General features: G+C 38.4%; 1 protein-coding gene across 7 annotated transcripts in view; it reads left to right on the plus strand.

Annotated features, from left to right (window-relative positions):
* The window catches only part of LOC133646522 (coiled-coil domain-containing protein 9B), a 69,855-nt gene that overhangs the window by 14,570 nt on the left and 41,060 nt on the right, over window positions 1-14,225 (plus strand). The gene's annotated exons all lie outside the window — the stretch shown is intronic.

A 14,225-nucleotide genomic window follows, 5' to 3' on the forward strand; every position in this document is an offset into this window, starting at 1 on the left:
GAAATATTACAAAAAGCCAGTCACGACACTGTTGTCATCACTGCTGCACCCCTAGAGGACTACCCACGAATACGATAATGTTTCACATTTTGCAGTGTTTGACCTCTGAGAGGTATAACAAACAAAATATTATTTTACAGCATGTTAATTATTTAGCTGTCATAATAATAAGAAGCGGTATAATAAGTTTAGGATGTTTTAGTGTGTCTACATGTTGATAATTTTTTGGAAAAATTACGAAGCTTGTGCTGTGGAGAGATTGTGACTGACAGATGTTCTAGTCCCAGACAAGAATGAGATAGAGGTATGACTTTGACTTGTACTGATGTTTTTGCAAGCCATAAAATGCACCAACTGGTTCTTCTTTTACATCTAAGAAAATATAACACTGTTTGGAAAAGTGCAAGGTTTGAGGATGTCCCAATCAACATTTATGGACTCTGATCTGATTTTTCTGGCCTCAGATCCAATGATCGAGACATCTCTAGTTACAGTGCATCCTGAGAGTATTCACAGCGCTTCACTTTTTCCACATTTTTGTTATGTTACAGCCTTATTCCAAAATGCAATTTTGTCCTCAAAATTGTACAGACATTCCCCCATAATGACAATATGATTTTTTTTTTTAATGCAAATTTATTACAACAAAAATAAAATCACATGGAAATAAGTATTTACAGCCTTTGCTCAATACTTTGTTGAGACACCTTTGGCGGCAAATACAGCCTCACGTTTTTTTTAATATGATGCCACCTACTTCATGCCTTTGGGCAGTTACACACATTCCTCTTCGCCCATTCTTCTTTGCAGCACTTCTTAAACTCCATCAGATTGGATGGGAAGCGTCGGTTTTCATCCAGGATGTATCTGTACATTGCTGCATTCATCTTAGTCTAGTCAGGGTGGTGACAAATAAGCTGATGGTCACTCTGTCAGAGCTACAGCATTCCTCTGTGGAGAGAGACGAACCTTCCAGAAGGACAACAATTCACAGCAATCCACCAATCAGGCCTGTAGAGTATAGTGGTCAGACGGAAGCCTTTTTTTTTTTTTAAAGTTTGCCAAAATGACCCTGAAAGACTCTCAGACCATGAGAAACAAAATTCACTGGTCTGATGAGACAAAGATTGAACTCTTTGATGTGAATTCCAGGCATCACATTTGAAGGAAACCAAACACCGCTCATCACTAGACCAATGTCATTCTTACAGTGAATCATGGTGGTAGCAGCATCATGTTACGTGAGACGGTCAGGATAGAGAGAAAGATGAATGCAACAATGTACATAGACATTCTGGATGAAAACCAACACTTCCAATCCTACTTGTTTGAGAGGTGCTGCAAAGAGGAATGAGCAAAACTGCCCAAAAATAATTATGCCAAACTTGTGGCATTGTAATCAAAAATACTTGAGGCTGTAATTGCTGCCAAAGGTGCATTAACAAAGTATTGAGCAAAAGCTGTTATTACTTATGTACATGAGTTTTATTTATTTATTTATTTATTTTTTTTATAAATTTGCAAAACATTTTTTAAAAATATTTTCACATTGTCAATATATGGTGTTGTCTTTAGAATTTCGAGGACAACATGCATTTATTCCATTTTGGAATAAGGCTCTAACATATCAAAATAAGGAAACGTGAAGCTCAGTGAATATTTTCCGGGCCCACTGTCGGTGGCACAGCTGTCTTACACACAAGATGCAACAACAGATCCTCGCTCGTCAGTCATCGCTAATGGGAATAACCTCAAAGAAACCAAAACTAAGAGAAAATAACATGATTGCAAAGCCGATTGTTCCAGTGTGGGAATATTTTGGCTTTAAATCGAATGATTAACATGAGCTCGTTATCACAGACGAACGAGCAAGTATGGCAAATGTGTTAAAAAGTGATGGCAACAATAAAAGACAACAAAACAAATAACGTCACCCAGTTTTTCTAACTGGGGCAAAAACTGCACTTTTTAAAGATACCCATTTTGGTTAATTAAAATGTATTGACCTTTAAAGGCCTACTGAAATTATTTTTATTTTATTTAAACAGGGATAGCAGATCCATTCTATGTGTCATACTTGATCATTTTGCGATCTTGCCATATTTTTGCTGAAAGGATTTAGTATAGAACAACGTCGATAAAGTTCGCAACTTTTGGTCTCTGATAAAAAAAAAACCTTGCCCCTACCGGAAGTAGCGTGACGTTGTCAGTTGTTCACTCCCTCATATTTTCCTATTGTTTTCAACGCAGCTAAAGCTATTCGGACAGAGAAAGCGACAATTACCCCATTAATTTTTGCGAGGATGAAAGATTCGTGGACGAGGAACGTTAGAGTGACGGACTAGAATGCAGTGAAATACATATTTTTTTTCGCTCCGACCGTAACTTAGGTACAAGCTGGCTCATTGGATTCCACTCTCTCCTTTTTCTATTGTGGATCACGGATTTGTATTTTAAACCACCTCGGATACTATATCCTCTTGAAAATGAGAGTCGAGAACGCAAAATGGACATTCACAGTGCCTTTTATCTCCACGACAATACATAGACGAAGCTCTTTAGCATGAGCTAACGTGATAGCATCTGTCTCAAATGCAGATAGAAACAAAATAAATAAATCCCTGACTGGAAGGATAGACAGAAGATCAACAATACTATTAAACCATGTACATGTAACTACACGGTTAATAGATCTCAGCCTGGCAAAGCTTAACAATGCTGTTGCTAACGACGCTAAGGTTAACTTAGCAACTTAGCAACCGGACCTCACAGAGCTATGATAAAAACATTAGCGCTCCACCTACGCCAGCCAGCCCTCATCTGCTCTGCTCATCAACACCCGTGCCCACCTGCGTTCCAGCGATCGACGGCGCGACGAAGGACTTCACCCGATCATCCGTGCGGTGGCCGGTGGGCGGCTAGCATCGGCTAGCGCGTCTGCTATCCAAGTGAGTAGTCCTTGTTGTGTTGCTACAGCCAGCCACTGTACACCGATCCCACCTACAACGTTCTTCTTTGCAGCCTCCATTGTTCATTAAACAAATTGCAAAAGATTCACCAACACAGATGTCCAGAATACTGTGGAATTATGAAATGAAAACAGAGCTTTTTTGTATTGTATTCAATGGGGAAGGCATACCTCTGTTCCCCGGGCTACGTCACGCGCATACATCATCCTCCGAAGGCTTTTTCAACCGGAAGTGTGGCGGGAAATTTAAAATTGCACTTTATAAGTTAACCCGGCCGTATTGGCATGTGTTGCAATGTTAAGATTTCATCATTGATATATAAACTATCAGACTGCGTGGTCGGTAGTAGTGGGTTTCAGTAGGCCTTTAAAATACAATGTTTAAAAAAAAAGAAAAAAGAAAAACAAGGTTTTTTTTGTGTTTGAAAGGAATACTTTGATATTTTTTTTACTCATATTTTGTACAATATATTGTCCAGAAAATCGATCATCGGCCCAGGCGTACAAGCAATATAACCTGCTCCATTCCCTTTTCAACCATGTCAGTGATATGCCTCACCTCACGAATACACACGCACATTAAAGTTACATTTTAAAAGCAGTGTTTAGAAATCTAAAGTAAGTAAGTAAGAAGTGCCTGGTTAACTTTTGTGTTTTGTGACGATGAATGCTGATGGGCCCAGGGAGACATGCAGCAGAGCATGAAGCACAGAGCCTGGCTAAGAGCTTCCCTTCTAGGAAATATACAGAAGGATTTACTCATAACTACATTTAATCCTGGAGAAAGTTCTTACAATTTATGGCAGTAGTGGATACAATGAAAGAGTAAGTCCACAATGCAAATTATTTGCCATTTGCCAAGATTTAAAAATTGTATTTCTAGAAATTTCCCTAGTTTTAAGAGCTATTTACTTACTTTTAGTCCCTGACTGATCTTAATTTTAGCAGGAATCATTTTTTCCCCCATTCTAGTATTATACATGTTAAAATCGAGAAAATAACTATTCAAATGAGATTATTTAGGGTTTCCCCACATTAAAGATTTTGTTTAAGGATTCTGTAACATCTTGGGGATGCTTAATTAGAGAATTGCAAGTTGAATAATGCTTGTTTTCGGAATAAAATACTTATTTCTATCTTAAAATTCCTGCTAATATCTATGTATACAAATCTTAATTTAGGATGTTTTATCAAGCAAAATGCAGCTAGTTAATTTCACAATTTTTTAAATATTTTTTTTCCTAAATTATTATCTTTTTATTTTAGCTCTAATTTGCGGTGCAATAACAGTAGTTTGACAAATGCAATTAAATGTTAGCGATGTAGCATTAGCTTAACCAGACCACATAAAGATAAACAGGCTACGTATAATGCAATATTCTTACATGGATGTACAAAGGCCTTTTAAAATAGGGAGACAGACATTATAACACGGATCCTGTATAATTGTAGCTTTGTGGACTTAAAGGCCTACTGAAACCCACTACTACCGACCACGCAGTCTGATAGTTTATATATCAATGATGAAATCTTAACATTATAACACATGCCAATACGGCCGGGTTAACTTATAAAGTGACATTTTAAATTTGCCGCTAAACTTCCGGTTCGAAACGCCTCTGAGGATGACGTATGCGCGTGACGTAGCCCGGCGAACACGGGTATGCCTTCCACATTGAAGCCAATACGAAAAAGCTCTGTTTTCATTTCATAATTCCACAGTATTCTGGACATCTGTGTTCGTGAATCTGTTTCAATCATGTTCATTGCATTATGGAGAAGGAAGCCGAGCAAGCAAAGAAGAAAGTTGTCGGTGCGAAATGGACGTATTTTTCGAACGTAGTCAGCCACAACAGTACACAGCCGGCGCTTCTTTGTTTACATTCCCGAAAGATGCAGTCAAGATGGAAGAACTCGGATAACAGAGACTCTAACCAGGAGAACTTTTGACTTGGATACACAGACGCCTGTAGAGAACTGGGACAACACAGACTCTTACCAGGATTACTTTGATTTGGATGACAAAGACGCAGACGTGCTACTGTGAGTATGCAGATTTGGCTTTTTTTTGCGTATGTACGTAACTTTTTTAAAAATATATAAGCTTTATGAACCTTGGGTTAGGTGAACGGTCTTTTGGGCTGAGTGATTGTGTGTGTTGATCATGTGTTTGAATTGTATTGGCGTGTTCTATGGAGCTAGGAGCTAGCAGAGGAGCTAGGAGCTAGCATAACACGTACCGTACCGTACGTGCGCGTCACGTACGTAACTTTTTAAAAATATATAAGCTTTATGAACCTTGGGTTAGGTGAACGGTCTTTTGGGCTGAGTGATTGTGTGTGTTGATCAGGTGTTTGAATTGTATTGGCGTGTTCTATGGAGCTAGGAGCTAGCAGAGGAGCTAGGAGCTAGCATAACAAACACGCAGGTGTTATTATGCAGGATTAATTTGTGGCATATTAAATATAAGCCTGGTTGTGTTGTGGCTAATAGAGTATATATATGTCTTGTGTTTATTTACTGTTGTAGTCATTCCCAGCTGAATATCAGGTACCGTGAGTATGCAGCCTTGGCTGCTAAACATTCGATAACTTGACCGTATGTGCGCGTCACGTACGTAACTTTTTAAAAATATATAAGCTTTATGAACCTTGGGTTAGGTAAACGGTCTTTTGGGCTGAGTGATTGTGTGTGTTGATCAGGTGTTTGAATTGTATTGGCGTGTTCTATGGAGCTAGGAGCTAGCAGAGGAGCTAGGAGCTAGCATAACAAACACGCAGGTGTTTTTATGCAGGATTAATTTGTGGCATATTAAATATAAGCCTGGTTGTGTTGTGGCTAATAGAGTATATATATGTCTTGTGTTTATTTACTGTTGTAGTCATTCCCAGCTGAATATCAGGTCACCCCCGGCTCTCACAGCATCTTCCCTATCTGAATAGCTTCAACTCCCCACTAGTCCTTCACTTGCACTTTACTCATCCACAAATCTTTCATCCTCGCTCAAATTAATGGGGAAATTGTCACTTTCTCGGTCCGAATCTCTCTCACTTCATGCGGCCATCATTGTAAACAATAGGGAACTTTGCGTATATGTTCAACTGACTACGTCACGCTACTTCCGGTAGGTGCAAGCCTTTTTTTTATCAGATACCAAAAGTTGCAATCTTTATCGTCGTTGTTCTATACTAAATCCTTTCAGCAAAAATATGGCAATATCGCGAAATGATCAAGTATGACACATAGAATAGATCTGCTATCCCCGTTTAAATAAAAAAAATTCATTTCAGTAGGCCTTTAAAAGTGTTGAATTGGAAAGCTAATAAGCTAATCTTTGAGAGGCTTTTGTCTCCTTGCTTCTGAAGATTTTTCCTTGCTTTTCTGTCGCTGCGGTTCAGACTCTGGCTCATACATGTATGGGTGATGCTAAACTACTCCTCTGTTGCCATTTCTTATAAAAAGTATTGTATAGTTCAATAGATATTTGACAGTAGAACTACAAACATGTCTGACTGGTAAAGAAGCAGTTGCAGTCAGCTGGAGGGGGCAAGGCGTAGACGAGAGCATTTGCATATGAAATAAACCTTCAAATCAGCTCGTTTTCATGAGATAGTCAGAAAGTGGCTTCTAGATGGTCTGTAAGGCAAAATGTAGACCACAAGGCAGTGTTTTATATGTATATTAAAAATCATATTATGACCCCTTTAAACCACTTTTGCTAAAACTTTCAAGCCATTGGCGGTGGTGTTATATTTTCATGTTTTAAACATATATAAGTTGGGGCCGGTGGCATACAGTACAGCAGCTCTAACGTTTTTACAACTGAAGTGCTACACAGAAATCATCGATTTATCAAAACAGTGTTGACTGTGCTATTTTTTTTCCGTCAGATACACTTACATGGTGGTGCTGTTATTAACTTCTACTGTTTGACCCTACAATTTGTCACACTGCTCAATGCGATCTACAAAATTACCCATTGTAACTTTAGAGCAGAGGTGCCAAAAGTCCATTTAACTTTTTATAAGCCCCTTAATTGATTAATAATGAGATATATTATTAGATATTACACTAATTTGCTAAGATGTGGATTTTTTTTGTTTAGATACCATATATTGACCATACATTGTATTGATTTTAGCATATTTAATGCACAAAATATCTCAAAGTGACCCTCGGATATTCTTACATTTTTTTGCTTTAGGGTGTTAGGGTATGTTGGTGCACACCTTTAGTGGACTCACAAGCAACATTTTGAGTAAGTTAATTGAAAAACATGGTGGCCACCAACCAAAACATGTTTGCAGGGGTTAGCAACTGTGTTCACACTGCAGGGTATGAGGACTAATTTAGATGTTTTGTTGAATCCAATTTTTTATATAGTCACCCACATTACAAAAAAAGTATTTCTAATGCAGTGATTCTCAAATTGTGGTACGGGTACCACTAGTGGTGCGCGGGCTCTATCTAGTAGTACGCCAAAAAAAATAAAAATCACTTAATTAAATATTGTAATGCAAGTTTAATGTTCCTATAATCAAACACAGTGTTACTATTCAAAATTAAACTTAAACAAACTTAGACAAACTTTATTGATCCACAAGGGAAATTGTTCCACACAGTAGCTCAGTTTCAAAGGATGGAAAGGGTAAGGATGAAACTGTGTGTGATATTTCAATATACTTGTTAAATAAAACCTCTGGCTTTTTTTTTAATGAATATAATACTGTATTTTAATGTTAGTCATGAGCCAAGTGTTTTCTGAGGGGGTATTTGGTGAAAAAGGTTTGAGAACCACTGTTCTAGTGAGAACAGAATGGGTACCTGAAGATACCCGCATGCGCACAAAACATGATACTGTATCACACAAGCTGCAGTGTGTATATGAAAGTAAACATGGCTCCAATTTTAGTATGTCTCAGTCCTGACGCATTTGTGGAAATTTGAAGGATTTTGTGTAGCCGTAGTGAAGATTTTCTTAACCAAATTATTGTGCGTAGGAGATTAAGAAAGAAAAGGGCAACATTTTTTGGTCTCGTAGTGTAATTTTGCAAAGAATTTCACGCTTTTTAGTGACATATGGATACGGAATAACTCAACCGGATTATTAAGACTGCAGTTGCATTGGATACATATCTGATTTACATCCACATACGAAACAGGCCAGTTTTCGTATTTCAACAAAACGGGATTGTGCTGTTCACATTGGCGTGAATGAGTCAGATACAGGTCACGTGCAAAAAAAAATTGTTGACCTGCAGTGTGAACATAGCCTAATTACTCTGTTTCAAAATTTGAAGGGTATCTGTATTACGTGTGATAGCATGTCTTCCAAAACATTTTCAGCACAACTCATAGGGAGCGCCACAAATGTCATTAACACGTGACTATATGTCATCGTTACATTTGACAGAAGACCAAAAACATACAACATGGGGGGCCTCTTATCAAGCAAGGATACATTCCCAGCTGACCACATCAACTGCATGTTTGGAATGCCCAGCATATGCATTCTCCGCATGTAACTGAGCTGCGTAATGACAGCTCCATCTGTGGCTTTTTTTTTTTTGGAGTCATTTGCAATCACAACTAGCAAAGCATCACATTTTTTAAAATCCACTTGGGCATTTAACGATTATCCCTTAGTTAATTATCATACTCTATTTACAATTCATACACAGTGTGTACATGCATTCATTTGGAATATCTCTACGGAAACTCGAGAATTTCAGTCAAGAATCCCCTAAATAAAAGGCTTCAATGCATGCATGTCTGTAAAGCAGGGACCTGAAACTCAATTAACCTGGTGGTGGTAGAGTCTGGGCGAAAGTTGGTTGCAAAAAGGGTCTGATCTACTCATATCAACATTGGCTAAACAGCGTGTGCAAACTATATAATTGTGAGCCTGATTTACTAAAATCCTAATACCACGCGCTAAACAGTTTGTACAATCTATAAAATAATGTGTACGATTAGTTGCCGTGTGATCTACGAACACTGCGTGATTCAAAAGTTGTGCAAACCGCCTTATTTAAATTAGGATTTTGCGTGTACTATACGGGGCATCACCATGGAGACACTCAACCATTAACTCCACATTTATTCTACAAACTCCGTTTCCATATGAGTTGGGAAATTGTGTTAGATGTAAATATAAACGGAATACAATGATTTGCAAATCCTTTTCAACCCATATTCAATTGAATGTACTACAAAGACAAGATATTTGATGTTCAAACTGAAACTTTTTTTTTTTTTCAAATAATAATTCACTTAGAATTTCATGGCTGCAACACGTGCCAAAGTAGTTGGGAAAGGGCATGTTCACCACTGTGTTACATGGCTTTTGCTTTTAACAACACTCAGTAAACGTTTCGGAACTGGGGAGACACATTTTTTAAGATTCTCAGGTGCAATTCTTTCCCATTCTTGCTTGATGTACAGCTTAAGTTGTGGTATTTTAGGCTTCATAATGCGCCACACAATTTCAATGGGAGACAGGTCTGTACTACAGGCAGGCCAGTCTAGTACCCGCACTCTTTTACTATGAAGCCACGTTGATGTAACACGTGGCTTGGCATTGTCTTGCTGAAATAAGCAGGGGCGTCCATGGTAACGTTGCTTGGATGGCAACATATGTTGCTCCAAAACCTGTATGTACATTTCAGCATTAATGGCGCCTTCACAGATGTGTAAGTTACCCATGTCTTGGGCACTAATACACCCCCATACCATCACAGATGCTGGCTTTTCAACTTTGCGCCTATAACAATCCGGATGGTTCTTTTCCTCTTTGGTCCAGAGGACACGACGTCCACAGTTTCCAAAAACAATTTGAAATGTGGACTCGTCAGACCACAGAACACTTTTCCACTTTGTATCAGTCCATCTTAGATGAGCTCAGGCCCAGCGAAGCCGACTGCGTTTCTGGGTGTTGTTGATAAACGGTTTTCGCCTTGCATAGGAGAGTTTTAACTTTCACTTACAGATGTAGCGACCAACTGTAGTTACTGACAGTGGGTTTCTGAAGTGTTCCTGAGCCCATGTGGTGATATCCTTTACACACTGATGTCGCTTGTTGATGCAGTACAGCCTGAGGGATCGAAGGTCACGGGCTTGGCTGTTTACGTGCAGTGATTTCTCCAGATTCTCTGAACCCTTTGATGATATTACGGACCGTAGATGGTGAAATCCCTAAATTCCTTGCAATAGCTGGTTGAGAAAAGTTTTTCTTAAACTGTTCAACAATTTGCTCATGCATTTGTTGACAAAGTGGTGACCCTCGCCCCATCCTTGTTTGTGAATGACTGAGCAATTCATGGAATCTACTTTTATACCCAATCATGGCACCCACCTGTTCCCAATTTTTTTTCAGTGCCGAAGGTGCGATCATGGGAGAAAGGCTGAACTTACTGTGCTCAAGACGCAAAAAATGCAAACTTCAAGCTTTAAGAAGTTTTTTTCCCCATACAGGAGCTTGTTAATAAATATTATAAATGAAAAAACGAACGGCATTAAAAGAACAGCAGGCACAAAAAGGCATCAATTGCATTCGTTTTAATCAGCCTCTTAAGTCACCCATGAGGCAGCTATGAAATTATAAAAGGATGTTGCTGAATAGATAATGTATAGTATTTTCAATTTCTGACCGTCCAAAATGTTGACACACACGCGGGTGATGGCGGGTTCTCTATCAATCGTCTGTCTTTGCAGCGCAAGTACAGAGTGTGTGTCAGTTTACCCGTATTTTTCAGACATGCTAAATAAAACGCTAAATATTGCTGGCAAAATGGTGATAAGTGTTGATAAATCACATTGCGCATGCTGTATCTTTGCACTTTTTATCCTCCTAGTATGTGGGCGTTTTGATAATCAATATATATTCTCGATATTAATGAAGACAGACGCAAAATGGATTACACACCTTATTCTGCTCACTTTACAGATCCACTTCGCACATGTTTAATAGATCAGCTTTGTGTGTGCTATCAGGTATGCACATGTTTTAGAACATGCAAACCTTTAGTAGATCAGGCCTCGCAAGAACCATTAGTGGACGTGTGATCTATTAAGTCTGCATGTACAATTCATAAATGTTGCAGGCCACCTTTGTCAAGTGTATCTGTTCTGCACAGGTCCCACACTTGAAAATGGTTCGTCACATAGATGTTTAGCAGGATTCCACTCGCAATAATGAATGCAGATCTTTTCCCCATTTTATTCAAACCACAGTTTTTATTTTTCAGCTTGCAATTTGCAGTTTAACAGTTGAAGTGTGCTTTTTGCACCTTGCAGTTTTGCAGGTGAAAATCCTTGAAAACAAATACAATTCACTGATTAAAAATTACAAAGTCAAAACACTTGAATGAAATAGCAGGGGTGACATCAACTAAGACCCAGCCATGGTTTAGCACAACCCTATTTAGCACAATTAACCTAGTATTTGATTGTTTTTCCTCATTTGGTAGACAAAACTAAACACCCTACATACCAAAGGTAATTAACAAAAAAGCAAACCAAATAGTCCAAAGTAACTATTTTCCATTATTACCAAAACAAGTTTAACAGTACCATAATAATACATTTTACATTTATATATACATAAACTCACAACACCACTAAGCAGCATGGGGTATTTCCCCAGTGATGGGCAAGCTACTTGGAAAATGTAGTAAACTGAGCTACAAGTTACTCTCAATTAAAAGTAGCTAATCTACAGGGGAAGCTATCCTGGAGAATTGTAGCAAGCTACACTAAAAGTTATATGGCAAAAGTAGCTTATTACATCAAAGCTACATTTAACGGCATGTATATCTATGGGCCCTCATGTCTAATATCAATTTTAATGAAACTGAGAGTGTACAAATGTGCCTAATAAGGGTCCATTACTATTAACTATCTGTCATTTAGCTGGGGACACCCTATAACTACTTCTAGGTGTCCCTGTACCCTACTCCACTGTATGTATTTATTTTAGTTTGCCTTTTCTTTGGTCCACTTCTATAATGTTATTATTTTGTTCTGCCAACAGTAAAAAAAAAGCAACATCTATCTATATCTTGACAAAAATAATTACCAATGACTTGTGTGTTGTTTGGGAACAGTTGGTAATGGTTATGTGCAGTAAAACTTTTCATGAACTCCACTGCAGTTTAGTTTTACGTTATGGTTTGGTTTAAATAATTAAAAAAACATTAATTCATTTCTCTAAATACAGATATTTGTCTAAATATGGCTAAGGACACGCATTATTGAGGTTTTCCTGGATGTCATCTTGATCACTAAAGAAAAAATCTAATCTGCGTGAGAGAATTCCTCTGCCATTTTCAAGTATGTTTCTTTTTATTTTTGAGTCGTCCCTCTGCCTCGTCGTCATGTGCCATGAGTGCGTGTCTGCGATGATTTTGCCTACTAGTTTAGATGACCCACCATTTCTTGCATCTGATTGGCGAATCCGTAATTTTTCGGCCAAACCTTAGCCAATTGTGACTCATACGAACACCAACCAATCATCATGGACTTTTGCCATATGTATGGATTTTCTCACTCATCCAGGTCATTGTATTTTTTTTGCATTTTTTTGGTCTGTATTTGCAGTCCGTTTTCTCTCATTGTAGCTTGTAGCTTTGAAGTAAGCTACAAGCTACATTGGTCTAAAAAAAGCTAAGCTACCGGAAAAGCTACGCGTTCAAACAGTAGCCAAGCTACTTGGAAATGTTGTTAAACTACATAGCTTAGTCACATGTAGCTTGTTACTGCCCATCACTGCATTTCCCATTACTTGAGCAGAACATATGCTCTATCCAGCAGTCTCTTTTGGTCCTCTAGTAAGTACTTCTGTTCATTTCCAATCCTGTTTGTCCAAAGCACCAAAACTCACCGTCTCTGTCTTCCCTTTTTCCCAGTGCACATAATCAATATAAATATAAAGCCACCTAGTGCGCTGATTGGGACCCACTCCACCTGGTGCAGAGGTCTGCTTGCTAATTGGGATTTAGTTCACCTGGTACCAAGTCCTGCACCCCGAGAGGCGTGGCACCAGGCAGTTTGCTGCAACAGCCTTATTTAAATGAAGTTTTTGTGTGTTCTACACAGCTTATAAATGAAAAAACGACAGCAGGCACCAAAACGCATCAGTTTATTTTAATCAGCCCCTTAAATCATTCAGCAGATAAATATTTGACAGTCCGTAAATGTTGACAAGCATACGCAGGACAGAGCTCCAGAGCAAGTGCCTCCTTTTTTACAGCTATATCTGCGCAACTGTGAGTTTGCATTTCCTTTTTGGACATACTGAATAAAAACGCACAACAGCGGCCGCAGAACACTTTTAGTTTTGATAAATCACATGGCCCTTGCTGAATGAATAGATTTGCGTCTTCTCCTCACAGTATTGTGGGTGTTTTGATAACCAGCATATATTCAGCATATTCTTGATGACAGACACATTTTGAAATCAAACCATGGCGGAAATCTTTATAAAACACTCTTGTCTTCCTTTATACTTCCTTGAACGAGCCGTTTGGAATTTGCCCAATTAGTGTCGTTTTTTTCCGTTGGTGAAAGTCAGCAGATATCTCCATATATGGTAAAGTTTTACTTGAAGATCTTTGCGCGAGTTCACCATTGTAGGCTACCGTTGTCGTCAATGAGTTCCTTCTTTTTCTCTATCCTCTTGTTGTGGGGCAGAATAGCTCGTACATGCATATGCATTATCCACTGTTGCCATTTTTAGAACAAAGTGGCGAATAGTTCTAATTAAAATCTGTCAGTAGATATGGAAGCGGTAAAAACTACCACATAGCTGGCGGGGACAAGACGTAGTCGAAGTGGAGGCTTGTAAATAAGGCTGCTCATAAAACGGTGCATCCTGACGAGACAGTCAGAAAGCGGCTTGAAACCTGTCTGTAAAACATAATCAATGCAACATTTTGGCCAAAAAAACGCCATTACATGTTTTGTAGACCCCAAGGAAGTGTTCAAAATGTAGAAACAAAATATCATAAGATCACCGCTTTAAGGCATTAAAAATTTAAAATTGATTGTAAACATTTTATATTTTGATTTGCCCATAACTGTTTAAAGATATTTCAGCTTGCTTACAGAAAGTTGTTCTTTGTGTTGCCCAATGTGTTTTGTTTTTTGTGTTTGCACCATTATTGTAGTTATAGCGTCTAGTGGGATTAAATATTGTCACAGTAAATATTTTACTATTAGCCGCCCAGGGTGCGCGGGTTGCAATTACACTATTCCATGA

Source organism: Entelurus aequoreus, linkage group LG03, assembly GCF_033978785.1.
Source record: "Entelurus aequoreus isolate RoL-2023_Sb linkage group LG03, RoL_Eaeq_v1.1, whole genome shotgun sequence".
Classification (NCBI taxonomy): Eukaryota; Metazoa; Chordata; class Actinopteri; order Syngnathiformes; family Syngnathidae; genus Entelurus; species Entelurus aequoreus.